General features: G+C 41.6%; 1 protein-coding gene across 14 annotated transcripts in view; it reads left to right on the top strand.

The window, feature by feature from the left end:
* Positions 1-15,770, top strand: part of NIN (ninein) — a 108,213-nt gene that overhangs the window by 33,067 nt on the left and 59,376 nt on the right. The gene's annotated exons all lie outside the window — the stretch shown is intronic.

Raw genomic sequence — 15,770 nt, 5'->3', positions numbered from 1 at the left:
TGTTTCAACTTTTGGAGAGCTGACCTTTCTGTGCATGCTTTATGTTTATACATTTTTGAATTCAGTTATTTTTATACTATCTGAGGTCTGCCACTTCTAGCTCTTCTTGGGAATATCTCTCTCCTCCACAGCGCTGTTATTTTTAGTTATGTAAAAAGCTAACCAACTCCTTCCCCCCAGACTATAAGACAGCCACCGTGACAGGTAAGAAATGAAAGCAGTGTGTTTAGGTATTTCAAGAGCCAGCATCTTGTCTTTTGTGGTGGGGCAAAGCAGCTTTGCAACTTCATCCTTGTCCCAGCGCTCAGCAGTTACCAGGGTTCTTAGTGGTTCTGTCCCACCGGGCATGTCTGGCTCCCCAGCAGTCAGAGATTACCCTGCCTCCCTCATCTCCCTTCTTTCCATTTGACACGGTGCTATAATCTACCAATAAAGGAGAAGCAGTGACATTTTCTTGTTTCTTTATGGCTCATTTACCAGCATACCATTTATAGAACATGATTGAAAGTGCCATGCTGAGCAAGCTCTAAATATTTCTTGTAAATCCCAGCTTAGACTGGGGATGCAGATATTTCAGATGTTCATATAAGCTGGGAAGCAGACAAAGTGCCTCAAGTTTCTTAAAGTAGTCTGTAGATCATAGGTTGTTAGGGGAGAATGAGTGTTTGTTGCTGTCTCAAGTCCATGTTCAGCTTGCTGAAATCTACAAGAAGCTTGCTCCAATAATGTCCCCAACAGTCAGACATCTGGCATCTTCACAAACCCAAAGGTACCCACAAACCCCACAAACTCAAAGGTAACTGGAAAGAGCTCAAGTATTGAACAAAAATGAAAACAACCACAAGTACTGCAATTTAGAAGACACGACTGGTCTGCTGATCAGATCACCTCTTTTTAAAATCAAGTGATACCTATCCTCACAATAGAAGTGAAGGAGCACTGGCAGAAATGTGAGCGAGAAGAGAGGAAGAAAAGCAGCTAGAGGGGATAAGGGAGATAGAAACCACAAAAATGGTGTGAGTAGTGCGGGTGAGAAGTGACAGGTGAAAACAGAAGGACCATGAGAAGCAAGAAGGAAAACATTGCCTAGAACATCACAGCGCTGGGGACCAATGGGTCTGGGGCAGAGGCTACTTCCCATCTTGGTTCAGTCGGTTTTAGACCCTTTCTTGGGTCCCTTTGAGAATTTAGATAGGGCCCTTTCCCCAGTAAAACACATAGACTCACATGCACAAAAGCGTTATATGTACTATTTCAGGGAGGCAAGTAATTTGCATACTTCAGTTATTGCAGGGTTCATAATATCTCGCTATCAGGAAGGGTATCATTTTATAACATTAAATCTGTTTCATAGCCCTAAATCATGTGGAATGTATCTGAGACATTTCTCTGTGAAAAAATGGTTAAAATAGGTCTCAACACTTTACTGGGGGAAGCTTTTCTTATATAGAAAACACCTTGAAGTCTAGTATCTCCTTTCTCCAACTGTTTTCAATACCTGAGGCACTGTTACTTGGTGCTCACAAATTAAATGGTTGCTTGTTTTTTTGAGAAGAGAGTTTCTAGTTACCACCTGGGGATATTCAGAAATGTTCTTGAGCAGAGCTGATTTTGTTGCTGGCAGGATATTTCTTATATCCTTATTTAATCTTGTTTACTGATTTCCAGGGAGATTTACTGTTTAAAAAGTGAGGCTTTGGTTTTATGTGTACATAAAATGAAGGGTTGAGGCCTGAGTCTGGGCAAAATCTTGCTGCTTTTGTCTTAGTGAAAGGGTATGTTGGGAGAATCATTTCACCCCCAATGAACTTCAGCTTCCCTAACTCTTCCAGAAACCTCTTAGGTGTTACCTTTTGACACTATAGATAGAAGCTTTAATGTAACGACCCACCATCAATAGAGAGCAAATAGAGTGCTATGGAGAGTCATTTGTCTCTGTCTGCTCTCCCCAAGGACTCTGACTTGACTTTGAGAGTATGTTATATCCCAACCAGAAAGCCTATAGTAGAATCAGATAACACGTTTTTACCTCCCCCTTTTTTTAATTGCTGAAAGTGGACTCAAACCAAAGTTCATCCAGCTGCTTTCTTGCCTAAAAATGAAGTGTTTTGCTAGCTGAATGGAGCCTGTCAGTTTTCAAGTTGATTCATCACTTTACAAGGTTAATAGAATCATGTGTGATGTTTTTGATGTTCCTCTTGGCCCTAAGAAGGGCCAGCCCCAGCTTCATGCAGTAACCATGGCCATGGGTCACGTGCGCTGCCCTCACGGGCTGTGGCATAATTTCTTCAGCATCGGTCTTGTTGCATCCTGTTGTGTCAAGATAGCGCTCCTGTTTCCTGGCCAGTTTCTGCAATAGCCTCAGCAGTTGAGGGCCACTCAGTTGGCCAACACAGTTCAAGCTCTGGGCAGCATGGCCTTGCTCTAGAAACCCTCCTCCCTTCTACAGAAGCTGTCTAGGGCTCAGTGGAGTGCCAGGTCATCTTCCCTTTTCTAGAGTGGCCCTCAGGTCGGGAAGATGAGGAGAGCAAGATTCTCAATGAACTGTGGGATTTGTTTATTCTTAACTTACAAGGAGTTCAGAACCTGTCAGGAGTTCTTTATTGTACTTCTGGCTTTTTTTCTCCCTTTTGGTTGCTTCAGGCCCATTTCTCTCCTGCCCGTGGTGTTAAGAATTTTTTCCTTGGGTGTGTTTGTTATCAGGGACTCATACCTCATCTCAGTGCTGCTGGGCAGTATTGAAGGTGGGAGGGGGCTGGGTCTCCCGTGACATAAATATTTCATGAGGAGTAGTGAGATGGAGAGCTGGAGACAAGCCTTCTTGGTTTGACTGTGGGTTTCTTCTGACTCCTGGGTCCTGGCTTAGGGGTTCCTAGCTTGCCCTGAGACTGCAGTTTCTCCTGTCCTCAGACAGGCCTCATTTTTCCTGAAGACCAGAGGACCTGAATCTGTTGTCAGAAGTTCTATGGAGGAGAAGTCTGGCTGTTGCTACCCAACAGGAGACTGATTTCAGCCCTAAGATGAATCAAGTAATTATCTCATTTATCTGAGGACTTGGGAGGGGTGCAATGCAATGGAATGGTGTCACAAGCCACCTATAAAAGCTGTCCTCATGGTGGCTCGCTTCCTTCTAGGAACTCATCCTGTAGGGATATGTGAGCAGACAGTCATCTGAAGGGATAAAAGAGTAATCCCTTCCCTGCTTCCCTCTGGGGTTGTTCAAGAGTTGGGGAATTGCTAAGAGTGGACATTTCATTCCTAGGCTCCTGGACTAGTGGTTCACAATGTTCTTTATGCATCGTTGTTTGGAAGGCCTTCTCCCACATGTACAACAAATATTTATTTATTCATTCATTCATTCATTCATTCATTCATTTATTGGCTGTGTTGGGCCTTCGTTGCTGTGCGCGGGCTTTCTCTAGTTGTGGCGAGCAGGGGCTACTCTTCTTTACGGTGCACGGGCTTCTCATTGCAGTGGCTTCTCTTGTTGCAGAGCATGGGCTCTAGGCTCCCGGGCTTTAGTATTGTGGCACGTGGGCTCAGTAGTTGTGGCTCGTGAGCTCTAGAGCGCAGGCTCAGTAGTTGTGGTGCACGGGCTTAGTTGCTCCGCGGCATGTGGGATCTTCCCAGACCAGGGCTTGAACCCATGTCCCTGCATTGTCAGGCAGATTCTTAACCACTGTGCCACCAGGGAAGCCCATGTACAATAAATTTATACGTAATTCTCAGTAGTCATGATTCTCTGTAGTCTACTTGCAACTCCACCATTTCCCTCTCATCCAAGAAAACAGAAATGCAGGCAAGTAAGAGTGATGCTATTGTAGAGATTGCTTTCAAGCACCTAAATTTTTAACGTAAGTTCCACGTGAAGATCCAGGCTTCTTTAGTTACAGCAGTTTGGAACTCCCCCCATGACCATTCATGGTGCACCACTGTGATGGCTTGGGTGAGAACCCATGTTGTGACTGTGGGATCGCAAGTGCTTCACACTTTGGCCTCATCCGCTGAATAGAATATATAAGTCTTAACCTTGTTATGAGGTTGTGTTCGACTTTTGTTTCAGTCCGCATGTTAAAGCCCGAACATAAATTGTAAACATTTTAATCATCTCCACCCTCCCCTCCCCCCAGCTTTGTTCAGGCAGTTTCTTTCCTGATGAAACAGAAAATATCTAACCTAACTATTAAGTGTGTCTCCCCTACCAAGTTTACTTTACAAGGCCCTAAAGCCTTTGCACAGGGAAAGGCCACTGTAATCTTGCTAAATTTTCAGCACTAAAGTGTGTATTTCAGAATTTCATTTAGAAACCCTGAAGCAAAATGTGCTAGTTCACAAGTGACAGGTGGGTTCCACTGTCTGGCTGAAATGTGCATTCACCTTCCAATTTACTGTGTTTACCTGGCAAATGGATCCCTTGGGAGTCTGACCTCTCATCTGGGGTGGTATTGAAAGGAAAGTGGTGATTTTTCTTTGTTTGTGGGATCATTTTCACTCAAGGCAATTCAGTTGGACATTCTATTCTGAATTAATCCAGACTAACAAAGGGCACATTCTGGAATTTTAGATTCTGAAGAGTATATATTCCCACCCCACCCCCATATATGCATATATGCAGTGGCTACTGAACTGACCTTGAATTTTATAAGGGTTTCTTCTAAGGGTAGCTGGAAGTTGGGGAGAAAAACAAAACTAATTCTTGGTTTTATTCTGCATTACTCAGACATGGTAGGAAAGGTTGACAATTAATACAATTGGGGCAGGGCCACTTTGCTTTCTGCCCTTGTTCAAAACAGGGGACACCTTGTTAACTGTTTTCCTCCACAGGGAATAAACTGGGTCTAGTAAGATTCTTATCAAGAGCCAGAGGCTTTAAACAATGATTTCTTCAACTGTAGACAATAGTAGTGTAAGCCAAAACCGTGCAGTTTAAGTGAGGACCTGAGAGAAAAGTTAAAGCCCATTGCTTCATTCAGCGGAGAATGGACAAGCAAATCAAGCCCTTGTGTCGGACTGTGAGGGTAGGAGGATGAGTGGTCGTTATTTAAAAACAAAAACAGAAACACAAAGAACCCCCAAACTGATTTTACTACCCTCCATAAAATCAATCTTCTTCCAGAAGTGCAAAACTGACTTGTGTCCCCCTTTTGTTCATTTTCATATATGCATAACTTTGCGGTTGAACTTCATAAATTATTCATTTACATTGTATAGAGTAAATATTTAATTCTGGAGCAAACTTCTTAATGACTGAGAGAAGTTTTTCTAAGAGCTTTTGTAGTTGAAATGCACCTATTTTCCAGTTACTCGCCCGTTACATTTTTTGTTCTAGTCTTTGACAAAGTAAGCAATTTCATTACTGATGCCATTCGTTTCCATCAGATAATATGACATCATCAGGATAGGTTTTTGGGGTTTTTTCCCCTTTATATTTCTTGAGTATTATTAGATCATCTCCAGCTATTCTCAGAGATGAAACACTCATTCAAGATGCAACTATACATCACTTGAAAGTGATATAAAGAAGCCCCTTCAAAGCTAATAAGATGTTTTCATTCTAACAGATTCAGCTTTCAGACTTTCAGGCTTTGCTGTTCTGCTAAGTCCTCCTGACTTGATCCCAGAGGAAATTCCCTTGGAGTCTAGCCCTCATTCTCACCTCCTTGCAGGTCAACAATTTCTAATATTTATTTTCTAACTAGAAAATAAAATAGACAACACATCAAAAATTAACAAGTTAATTTTAATGCTAATAGTAACATTTTCCAACTATACCATTAAGTCTTTTTCAAATAGGAGAGCAGTATTCACTGTCTGTTGAGAACAACTCTGATAAGCAGGATACCACAAGCAGATGTATGAAAGAATCCCTTTCCTGTAAGGACTTTAAAATCCAGTGAAACAAAACCAGTCCCCAACCTTGGTAGAAGAGGCTTAAGGCTGGGATTCCTTTAGATTCAGCATTTCTTCACACTGGCAGTACTGAAGGCTGTTTGGCAGGACTCATCTAAATGTGTGTGCATTTAAAAATCATACACTGGGCCTCCCTGGTGGCGCAGTGGTTGAGAGTCCGCCTGCCGATGCAGGGGATACGGGTTCGTGCCCCGGTCTGGGAGGATCCCATATGCCGCGGAGCGGCTGGGCCCGTGAGCCATGGCCGCTGGGCCTGCGCAACTGGAGCCTGTGCTCCGCAACGGGAGAGGCCACAACAGTGAGAGGCCCGCATACAGCAAAAAAAAAGAAAAAAAAAAAAAAAATCATACACTAATTCTTGTTATCCGCAACACTTACTTGTAGCTTTTAACTGCTTTTAAAGATAAAGGAACTGATTTGCATTCTAGTCATGACAGCCCTGCAACTGAGCAGCTTGTCCCTGGGTTCAGAATAGAGAGATTGGGAGCGGGGCTGTCAGGCCCCCTTTCATCGCCCCTTTGCCTTCCTTCAGATGCGGGAGAGGTGGAGATGAAGTCCTAAGAAGCGTGTCCCTGCAGGAACAGTAGCCAGCCTTGCTGGGTGCACTTAGCTTCCAGTACCTGCCCAGAGCACGGGCTTTGTCAGTATTTAGGATTGTTAGTTAAATATGCTACAGATGCTGTGTTTTTAAAAGTCCTAAGGTTTCCATCATAAGTATCTCCTAAACTGATCCTGTTTTTCTGCAGAGACTTCCTGTGCTTAAGTGTGCTGCTCTTGTAAAATGGACACTATGGCTCAGTGTGCTGGGGGAGCTTTGTTGCTTTAATAAATTTCTTTTCTCTTCTCTCTGGGCTTGCAAGACTTTCCCTTTTACCAAAAAAAAAAAAAAAAAAAAAAATCTGCTTAAGGCTGCTGAGATCAGTTCAGCAACCTCTGCTGGGAAAGAATAGCCCCGTGTGTGCCCCCGGTAATCGCTTTAATTAGCCGAACATTCTGAGGGGCACAGAGGTCTGCGTCGGAGCAGATGGCTGGTGGGTCTGCGGCTGGGCTCCTGTGGGCAGGGGCTGCACCAGACCCACAGGCTGCAGATGCTGGCCCGGCCTCGGGGCTGGAAGCCCTGGGATCCAAGAGGCTCGGGCCATCTGTTCCGCCGTCCAGCGAAGCAGGTGTCCTTCCAAAGAAAGCATTCCTGAAAGCAGTGCAGCCCACAGGTGCAGGGCACCCTCATCCAGCTGTAGGACAGCCCGAGAGCTGACCACAGTGGCCAGCATGACTGAGACGCATAGCCCACGGCGGGGGTGTGTGGGACTCCCTTTGTCTGCCTACCTGGCGGTGCAGGGCACTTCTTTCTGCAGCAGCCATTTTAGGACCGGGCAACCTCTGACCGGCTCCCCTCTGTCTGCTCTCACGGGGCCTATTGGCCAGCACACATGGCATGGTGGGCCCTGCCAGATGTGGCCACCCAGGGAACACTGTCCACAGCACGGAGGGCCCCGGGGAGGCCCTGCTCCTACGTTGAATCAAAAGTTGATTGCTTCATCACAACTAACACACTTAAAGCTGGAGTTTCTACAGAGTTTCTTCTGGGTTTGTTCTTAAAGCTGACACTGGTCTGTCTGCTGTTTCTTTCCTCTGCCATTGTCCTAGTGTTGAACACCCAGGTAGTAGGAATAGTAATTATAAAATTTATTTACATAACAGACAGCACTTAATTTGCAGCAGGCACTGTTTCAAGTGCTTTCCAAAAACTAGCACACCCTCGTAGGTAGGTATTATTCACTTACCCCCGAGGAAACTGAGGCACACAGGGATTAAGTAACTTGCCCAAGCTTGCACAGCCAGTAAGTGAAGAGTCCAGCTCTGGAGTCTAAACCCTTAACCACTTCATTGTTCTGGCTGAAATAATAACAAGAGCTAACATTTCCTAAGAGCCAGGCATATGCCTCCATGTCCCTATCAGGTGGGTCACTCCCACTTCGCAGATGAAATAAGGTATCGAGGGGTCACACGATGTGGCAGGGCCAGACTTAACCCCGGCAATCTCCCCCGGCTACCATTTTGCCTCCAGAGTCAGGAATTGCTGAATGATTTTTTAAAATTTATTAATATCCATTCTTTCTCCAGTGAGAGGCTACATAAGATTTCAAAGGAACAAGTTGAAAATCCTTTTTTATGAATAGTATGGAGAACACATCCCAGCAATTGCCACCCCCTTCCTCTCCCACTTTTCCAGAGGTGTTTGCGATTACCTCCCTTCCAGTACTCATGGCTGATCTGTGTCTAGAGGCCATCTGCCAGGCTTTCACTGTGCTGGGTAAACCGTCAGCAATTAAAAGACCTTGTTCCAGAGTGATGCCTCCTTTTATTGGTGGCGTTCCAGTAGCCGAATGATCAAATCCCCCCCAACCTTCTAACCTGCCTTCCCTTCCCTCTCCCCCTGCTTTTTAATTGGAACTAGCTGGCCCCAGGCAGTGAGAATGAAAATAAAAGAGCCGTGAATGAATTGAATCTGCTCCCACCCACCCCCCACCCCACTGAAAATGCAATTTAATAACAAACATTCAGACACCCATGTGCTTACCCCTTCTTAAAGGAATAGGCCCTTGGGGGAGACAGGGAAGAAGCATAACAAAACATCTGGGTGGCAAACTCAATCTCCAGTTGAAGTGGTCTTGGAATGAAAATGTAGCCCTTAGCATAAGCTTGCTTCTCCTTCTAGCAGGGGTGGTCTTAGCTGGATCTAGGCTTCTTACACAGGGCCATGGAGAAATGCTTGGGAAATCGTTACCCTTGGAGATGTTAAAATAAGTTATCCCTTACCTTGCCAATACTTGCCCTAAGAGTTCGTGTGAAATCACTTAAACTGCTGTACCTGATGCCATTGGGTTAGGCTGTCTGAAGAATGCCTCTTTGGATGGCTGTGGTCACAGTCCCCAAGGCAGGTCTCAGACGAGTGTCCTTGATCTTCCCACACTCTGCTAAGTTTAGGAGGCATTGGCACAGAGCAGCTTTCACCCTCCTGAAAGCGCCTGGACCTCCCACCAAGCATGGTCTCTCCATCACAGGTCACAGTACAGGAGGACATGGCTGACTAGCAGAGTGGTACATACCAAGGCCACAGAAGTTTCCCTTTCTCCCCACCCCCAGGTCACAGGGAATTCATTTAGTGAGAATTCAGGGGCAGGTGGGCAAAAGAAATAGTGAAGTTGTACCTATTTATATGGTATAAACAACATTTATAACAGTAAGGGAAATAAAATGGTTTCCCATATTCCCTCAACCAAGTATATATATATATACTTACTGTCTCTGTTTCCTTCCAGTCTTTGTCTAATTGTATAAATGTTTTTTTTTCCAGTGGTAATCATAGTGTTGATGACATTTTTGTTGTGGTCTTTCATTTAACATTTCATGTTTTTCATGCTCCTACATGGTTTTATAATTATACTTCTATCGACTACATTATGATGTATCATTATACTTTATGCCCCATTGTTGAATATTTAAATTGTTTTCAGTACTTTACTTTTACAGAAAGTGCTAAATGTACATATTTACATATATACTTTTTTTCTTTCTTTGATTTTATTGCCATCAGGAATCATATGAAACTGGATCAAAGAGCATGAACATTTTCATGACTTTTGATACATAAAGCCATTTTCTTTACTAAAAGAGTAATATCGATTTATATTGTTACCAGTAACATAAACAGGCCTATTTTAAATCATAACCTTGTTGGTAATAGGAGTTATATTCTTAAATACTTTGCTAATTTAATGGGAACAAAAAGATTCCTTGGTTTTAATTTATACTTCTTTGATTGCTATTGAAATGAACCTTTCCCCACATCTGTTTAATTGTGTTGCCTCTTATGTGAATTGTCTGTTTGTATTCTTTGCATATCTGCTGGATACTTGGCACTTTTCTTACAAATTTATATAAATAACTGGTACTCCCCAGGGTCACTCAAATTAGTGCTTTAAGTTTGAACATGGTAATGAAAAAAACCTGCAAATATAAACCTAACATATACTACATAAACATGTGTCCAAGAAAAATAATATCAAATTTTATAGTGCTTATTAGGTGCCAGGCACAATTCTAAGCATTTTACCCAGCTCTGTGAAATATGTACTACTTTAGTCCCATTTTATAGATGGAGAAACTGAGGCAAAAGAGGTTAAGAAACTTATCCAAGGTTAACCCAGTAAGTAAGCCAGGATTCAGAGCCAGGCAGTCTGGCTTCCAACCTCGATTTCTTACTAGTTAGAGGTGAGACTCAGGGCAAGAGGGCAGCCGGGAAGAGTAGATCAGATAAGGCACCCAGTTGCATAGACTCATGAGATATTAGAAACTGTATATTGGAGCCTCTTGCTCCTTTGAACTAATTAATTGCTCACTGGTTTCAAATGGATCAAGAAGTAAGTGAGCAAATGTAAGAAATAAACTTTTCTGTAGCAAGATACATACCTTGTTGCTTTCTTACCAAGGATTTTTTGAAGGTATGTGTTTGCATTTTTCCAGCTGTGTATCCCAGCAGGGGCTTGTCCAGTGATACGTATTCTCCTGCCATTTCTCATGTCAGCTTGTGCTGTTAAAAATCATCCCTTACTAGTAATTTGGTAGGTTTTATTTTGATGGTTCTTAGATGATAGAGACCTATTTTTTTTTTGGCTTTTTAAAAATTTTAATATTTTTTTAATTGCAGTATAGTTGACTTACAATGCTGTGCCAGTCTCTGCTGTACAGCAAAGTGACTCAGTTGTACACATACATTTTTTTTAATATTCTTTTCCATTATGGTTTATCACAGGATATTAAATATAGTTCCCTGTGTTATACAGTAGGACCTTGTTGTTTATCCATCCTATATATAATAGTTTACATCTGCTAATCCCAAACTCCCAGTCCTTCCCTCCCCCTTTTTTATGGCTGAGTAGTATTCCATTGTATATATGTACCACATCTTCTTTATCCATTCATCTGTCAATGGACATTTTGGTTGTTTTCATGTTTTGGCTATTGTGAATAGTGCTGCTATGAACATAAGGGTTCATGTACCTTTTTGAATTATAGTTTTGTCTGGGTATATGCCCAGGAGTGGGATTGCTGGATCATAGAGTAATTCTATTTTTAGTTTTCTGAGGAACCTCCACACTGTTTTCCATAGTGGCTGCACCAGCTTACATTCCCACCAATAGTGTAGGAGTGTTCTCTTTTCTCCACACTCTCTCTAGCATTTGTTATGTGTAGACATTTTAATGATGGCCATTCTGACTGGTGTGAGGTGATACCTCACTGTACTTTTGATTTCCATTTCTCTAATAATTAGTGATGGTGTGCATCTTTTCATGTGTCTACTGGCCATCTGCATGTCTTCTTTGGAGAAACGTCTATTAAGGTCTTCAGCCCATTTTTCAATTGGGTTGTTTTTCTGTTGTTGAGTTGTATGAGCTGTTTGTATATCTTGGAGATTAAGCCCTTGTCTGTTGCATCACTTGCAGATATTTTCTCTCATTCCATAGGTTGTCTTTTCATTTTTGTTTTCGTTGTTGTTGTTGTTTTTATGGTTTCCTTTGCTGTGCAAAAGCCTGTATGTTTGATTAGGTCCCATTTGTTTATTTTTGTTTTCATTTCTGTTGCCCTGGGGACTGACCTAAGAAAACATTGGTACAATTTATGTCAGAGAATATTTTGCCTATGCTCTCTTCTAGGAGTTTTATGGTGTCATGTTTTATGTTTAACTCTTTAAGCCATTTTCAGTTTATTTTTTTGGATGGTTTGAGTGTGTTTTCTAATTTCATTGATTTACATGTAGCTGTCCAACTTTCCCAACACCACTATTTTATTTGTGTTAGGTGGACTGAATAGATTTCATTTTAGGGTGTTTCCAACTTATATACTGAATACTGAATTTTCACCATTTTGGGTGCCAAAGTAGTACGAGCATTTCAATCATTTGCTCTATTGGGTGAGGAAATAAATGTGGAGGGACAGACAGGCAGGATGCTTTTATTCGTGGGGCTTTATTGACTTAAAACTTTAAAAATAAAAACAGGAGGGGACCTTCAAGATGGTAGAGGAGTAAGACGTGGAGATCACCTTCCTTCCCACAAATACATCAAAAATACATCTACACATGGAGCAACTCCTACAAAACACCTACTGAATGCTGGCAGAAGACCTCAGACTTCCCCAAAGGCAGGAAACTCCCCACGTACCTGGCCAAGTGGCTGACAGGGTCTTGGTGCTCTGGCTGGGTGTCAGGCCTGAGCCTCTGAAGTGGGAGAGCTGAGTTCAGGACATTGGTCCACCAGAGACCTCCCGGCCCCACGTAATATCAAACAGCAAAAGCTCCCCCAGAGATCTCCATCTCAATGCTAAGACCCAGCTCCACACAACAACCAGGAAGCTACAGTGCTGGACACCCTATGTCAAACAATGGCAAGACAGGAACACAACCCCACCCATTAGCAGAGAGGCTCCCTAAAATCATAATAAATTCACAGTCACACCAAAACACACCACTGGCGGTGGTCCTGCCCACCAGAAATACAAGATCCAGTCTCATCCACCAGAACACAGTCATCAGTACCCTCACCAAGAAAGCCTACACAACCCACTGAACCAACCTTACCCACTGGGGGCAGACACCAAAAACAACAGGAGCTACGAACCTGCAGCCTGTGAAAAGCACACCCCAAACATAGGAAGTTAAGCAAAATGAGAAGACAGAGAAATACACACCAGATGAAGGAGCAGGGTAAGAACCCACCAGACCAAACAAATGAAGAGGAAATAGGTAGCCTACCTGAAAAAGTATTCAGAATAATGATAGTAAAGATGATCCAAAATCTTGGAAATAGAATGGACGAAATACAAGAAACGTTTAACGAGGACCTAGAAGAACTAAAGAGCAAACAAACAACGATGAACAACACAATAAATGAAATTTAAAATTCTCCAGGAGGAATTGATAGCAGAATAACTGAGGCAAAAGAATGGATAAGTGACCCAGAAGATAAAATAGTGGAAGTAACTACCACAGAGCAGAATAAAGAAAAAAGAATGAAGAGAATTGAGGACAGTCTCAGAGACCTCTGGGACAACCTTAAACACACCAACATTCGAATTATAGGGGTCCCAGAAGAAGAAGAGAAAAGAAAAGGGACTGAGAAAATATTTGAAGAGATTATAGTTGAAAACTTCCCTAATATGGGAAAGGAAATAGCCAATCAAGTCCAGGAAGCACAGAGACTCCCATACAGGATAAATCCAAGGATAAACAGGCCAAGACACATATTAATCAAACTATCAAGAATTAAATACAAAGGAAAAATATTAAAAGCAGCAAAGGAAAAGCAACAAATAACATACAAGGGAATCCTCATAAGGTTAACAGCTGATCTTTCAGTAGAAACTCTGCAAGCCAGAAAGGAGTAGCAGGACATATTTAAAGTGATGAAAGGGAAAAATCTACAACCAAGATTACTCTACCCAGCAAGGATCTCATTCAGATTCGACGGAGAAATTAAAACCTTTACAGACAAGCAAAAGCTAAGAGAACTCAGCACCATGAAACGAGCTTTAGAACAAATGCTAAAGGAACTTCTCTAGGCAGGAAACACAAGAGAAGGAAAAGACCTACAATAACAAACCCAAAACAATTAAGAAAATGGTAATAGGAACATACATATCAATAACTACCTTGAATGTAAATGGATAAATGCTCCAACCAAAAGACATAGACTGGCTGAATGGATACAAAAACAAGACCCATATATATGCTGTCTACAAGAAACCCACTTCAGACCTAGGGACACATACAGACTGAAAGTGAGGGGATGGAAAAAGATATACCATGCAAATGGAAATCAAGAGAAAGCTGGAGTAGCAATTCTCATATCAGACAAAATAGACTTTAAAACAAAGACTATTACAGGAGACAAAGAAGGACACTACATAATGACCAAGGGATCAATGCAAGAAGAAGATATAACAATTGTAAATATTTATGTACCCAACATAGGAGCACCGCAATTTATAAGGCAAATGCTAACAGCCATAAAAGGGGAAATCGACAATAACACAATCATAGTAGGGGACTTTAACACCCCACTTTCACCAATGGACAGATCATCCAAAATGAAAATAAATAAGGAAACACAAGCTTTAAATGATACATTAAACAAGATGGACTTAATTGATATTTGTAGGACATTCCATCCAAAAACAACAGAATACACTTTCTTCTCAAGTGCTCATGGAACATTCTTCAGGATAGACCATATCTTGGGTCACAAATCAAGCCTTGGTAAATTTAAGAAAATTGAAATCGTATCAAGTATCTTTTCCAACCACAACGCTATGAGACTAGATATCAATTACGGGAAAAAAACTGTAAAAAATACAAACACATGGAGGCTAAACAATATACTACTTAATAACCAAGTGATCACTGAAGAAATCAAAGAGGAAATCAAAAAATGCCTAGAAACAAATGACAATGGAGACACGACGATCCAAAACCTATGGGATGCAGCAAAAACAGTTCTAAGAGGGAAGTTTTTAGCAATACAATCCTACCTCAAGAAACAAGAAACGTCTCAAATAAACAACCTAACTTTAAACCTAAAGCAATTAGAGAAAGAAGAACAAAGGAAAACCCAGAGTTAGCAGAAGGAAAGAAATCATAAAGATCAGATCAGAAATAAATGAAAAAGAAACGAAAGAACAATAGCAAAGATCAATAAAACTAAAAGCTAGTTCTTTAAGAAGATAAACAAAATTGATAAACCATTAGTCAGACTCATAAAGAAAAAAAGGGTGAAGACTCAAACCAATAGAATTAGAAAGTAGAAGTAACACCTGACACTGCAGAAATACAAAGGATCATGAGAGATTACTACAAGCAACTGTATGCCAATAAAATGGGCAACCTGGAAGAAATGGACAAATTCTTAGAAAAGCACAAGCTTCCGAGATGAATCAGGAAGAAATAGAAAATATAAACAGACCAATCACAAGTGCTGAAATTGAAACTGTGATAAAAAATCTTCCAACAAACAAAAGCCCAGGGCCAGATGGCTTCACAGGCGAATTCTATCAAACATTTAGAGAAGAGCTAAAACCTGTCCTTCTCAAACTCTTCCAAAATATAGCAGAGGGAGGAACACTCCCAAACTCATTCTACGAGGCCACCATCACCCTGATACCAAAACCAGACAAGGATGTCACAAAGAAAGAAAACTACAGGCCAATATCACTGATGATCATAGATGCAAAAATCCTCAACAAAATACTAGCAAACAGAATCCAACAGCACATTAAAAGGATCATACACTATGATCAAGTGGGGTTTATCCCAGGAATGCAAGGATTCTTCAATATATGCAAATCGATCAATGTGATACACCATATTAACAAATTGAAGAATAAAAACCATATGATCATCTCAATAGATGCAGAAAAAGCTTTTGTCAAAATCCAACACCCATTTATGATTAAAAACCCTCCAGAAAGTAGGCATAGAGGGAACTTACCTCAGCATAATAAAGGCCATGTATGACAAACCCACAGCCAGCATCGTCCTCAATGGTGAAAAACTGAAACCATTTCCTCTAAGATCAGGAACAAGACAAGGTTGCCCACTCTCAGCACTATTATTCAACATAGTTTTGGAAGTTTTAGCCACAGCAATCAGAGAAGAAAAGGAAATAAAAGGAATACAAATTGGAAAAGAAGAAGTAAAGCTGTCACTGTTTGCAGATGACATGATACTATACATAGAGAATCCTAAAGATGCTACCAGAAAACTACTAGAGCTAATCAATGAGTCTGGTAGAGTTGCAGGACAC

Source organism: Mesoplodon mirus (assembly GCF_964341445.2).
Source record: "Mesoplodon mirus genome assembly, chromosome: 4".
Lineage (NCBI taxonomy): Eukaryota > Metazoa > Chordata > Mammalia > Artiodactyla > Ziphiidae > Mesoplodon > Mesoplodon mirus.
Note: the sequence above shows the minus strand (reverse complement) of the source record. Positions and strands in the feature narration are given on the sequence as shown.